Below are 3,141 nucleotides of genomic sequence, written 5' to 3'. Positions count from 1 at the left end.
AACTCCAAGGGCTCTGGTTGTTGGTATCCCCACAAGAATAAATTCAGTCACAAATGTCCAATTCCCCCTTTCCATGCTTTACGTCACTTTTACTGTAAAGAGAGTTGTAGAAGAATTAAGATGACTCAGTAAATTACAAAATTCAGGACAAATTTAAATTGCTTTAGTCATTGCCTTGTTTCTAGCAAAACTGAGTAACTGATTAAAATTACTGTTGGGTACAATATTTTCTACAAAAATCCAGATTAGGATATATGGATATCTGGTTTTCTAAATCAAAAAATAAATAATGTATACATACTTGCAAAATTGTTGACAATTTGTAATCATTTAAAAAATTATCTTTGATGGGAACAAGTCAATATTTAATTAAAGTATGGGTCTCAGCCTCGGATAAAAAAATATCTAAAATAAGCCTTTGCTTATAATGATCAGTACCAATAATGCCTTTATCTAGCATAAGTTTGCAATGACTTGGCAAAGGGATTAACAAAAGATCCTCAATTTTGAAAAATAAACATATAAAAATAAGTAGAATAATGTAAACTGTAGAAACATTATATGATTCTGGCATCAATGGGACATATCAAATGTGATTATCTCAACAAAAAAATAGAAATAATGATATAAGCCTAATCTACTTATTAAATAACAAAATAACCAAATAACATATTGAAAACAGTAATCATGGTATTCATAGCAATAATAATTGTATCACAAACATAAATATATTAAGTGGTATAAATCTCAGATTAAAATACAAAACTTTATGAAATTTGCAAGAGACACACACAAAATGTACTGGCTTATAATGTAAAAATAATGAAATAAATATTGGTGTAAACATATCAGAAAACACTTGAAAATTGAAAAGTGTGGTAATATTAATGGCAGAAAAAAATAGTATTCAAGGCAAAGAACACAAAGTTAGACAAAAAGCAGAGCCCATGTGGGAAAATATTAAAGTTTCCAGTGAAGGTCAAAATATCATGAAACTATTTGACCTAAGGTATCACATAAAATTTATGACAGGCAATTTTTAGAAATACAAGCATGAAATAAAAAAAATGACAGTAGTAGAATTTGAAACAATATTTTCAATATTTATGTTTCAGAAATAATAAAATAAACAGTAAATTATATGTATTATTAAGGTAAAATATTTAGAAATAAATTATGGGAAATATCCACAATGTTATAAATAAAATGACAGGCATAATCCCATGATTGGAATCAATATTGCCAAATTGTTTATGAATACATACACTTATCAGCAAAATTTAAGATTAGTTTTTATTTCAGAAATGAACAAATGTTTTAAGTATAATTTTAATTATTCTAATATTTAGAGTCTATTTTTTCTGTGAAAAATTTTAATTTTTTAAATTTTTATTATTTTTATTTTTTCATTGAAACATAATTGATTGTACATATCTGTAGGATACCTTTTTGAGTGTCAATACCTGTGTGCAGTATGTGATGCCCAAATCTGGATAATTAGTATATTCAACGTTACAGATTGTAATCATTTTTGTGGCCATTTACCAATTTCTCGTTAACCTTCCCTCCCCCTCCTTTCCCACCTATCATAACCAAAGTTTAAAGTCTACTTTTTTAAACAAAATGGTGAATATGGTTTCTCTCTATTAGCTATTATAATCTGTTATTTGTAGTAAAACAATTTTAGATAAATCTGCAAAATTTTATAAATGCACATATAATGATTTTTATTTAACCAATAGCAGTAGCTGTAGGAAAAGAAATTCAAACGGCACAAAAGAATATTCAAATGGGACATAAATTCCCTTCAAGAACTCATGGTCAGGAGAAATAAAACATGGGAGTATTACAGGGAGGAGGAACTGGACTGGAGACCCTGCCTATGGAATATATGTTTAACATGTTTTAGTGATAGAAGCAAGTGAGTTAGTGTTCTCTATCATGCAACTTCTGACAACAGAGGCAGACCAGAAAGAGAGAGAGGGAGAGAGAGAGAGAGAGAGAGAAAAGCTGCCTCAAAATAGATGAGTACGATGTTATGAAGCTTTGAACAGCCAGTCAGTGGATGTGCTTTGAATCCAACCTGCACACTGTGCATTTGGGTAGAGGCTAAGGAAAGTAATAAAGAAAAGCGGACATTGCAGAAATGAAGCAATGTTCAAAGTCTTAAAGAAAGATATGTCAGAATATACAAGTTTAATTTCTCACTCAAATGAATCAATTTAGACATTCTTAAAACAAATTTTAAATAAAGATATAATCATACAATATTCTCCTAACTTTTGTAGCATCTCACCTTCAAATAAATCAGAAGCGTCAACCATGGGTGCATATATTCTCCTCAGCAGACATGTTATTATATAGGAAAGACCTCTAGTAAGTCTCCATATCCTTTCCAAGCCCAGGAAACCTCTTCCTTTGTCATCCCATCATCTTGTCTTACAAGTGAACCCTGTCCAGTGGCAACAATTTAGATGAAGAAAAAGCAGAAGGAATTCCCAACTTTGCACGATTTTTTTTTTTTCTTTTTAAACTGAGCTTCAGGGCCAGAAGATGGAGCTTCCATAGGAACTGTTTAGTTCAGAACGCTTGAGGTGGTGGGCAAATGAGCTCTGAACAATTCAACAGCACAAGGTACTCTAAGAGGAAATACTTTCAGAGGCTGAGGCGTCTTTAAAAGCGTCTGTTCTGCCTACATGCCCACAGGAAGCTGACCGGGCAGGGAAAAAAACAAGTTCTGACTCATTCTGAATGTTTGTCAAACTCTTTAATGAGTCTGTTCCTCTGAGACTCCAACAAATACAGAAAATTTTGTTTTCCCAAGAGGAGTAAACACCGAAAGGATGATGAATTTCAAATAACATAGTTAATTATTTTTCTGTGCAACTCTGGATAAAACTTCTTAGGTAAGAATTTTATTTATCTATAAATAAAGTAGCTGCCATATGATACAAGGAACATATGAACTCTGTTTTTTTCTTTTAATTATGTATTTTCAGGATTAGCTATAGTCACCTAAAAGTACTAAAAAGAACTAGAACTTATTCTTCCTATTTAACTGTCAGTTTCTGTCCTCTCTCTGTCCCTACTACCCCCCTACCCTCCTCTGCCTCTAATAACAATTCTACTCTACCTCTATGA

This window comes from Galeopterus variegatus, unplaced genomic scaffold, assembly GCF_000696425.1.
Source record: "Galeopterus variegatus unplaced genomic scaffold, G_variegatus-3.0.2 Scaffold4884, whole genome shotgun sequence".
Classification (NCBI taxonomy): Eukaryota; Metazoa; Chordata; class Mammalia; order Dermoptera; family Cynocephalidae; genus Galeopterus; species Galeopterus variegatus.
This window is presented reverse-complemented; position numbering follows the sequence as displayed.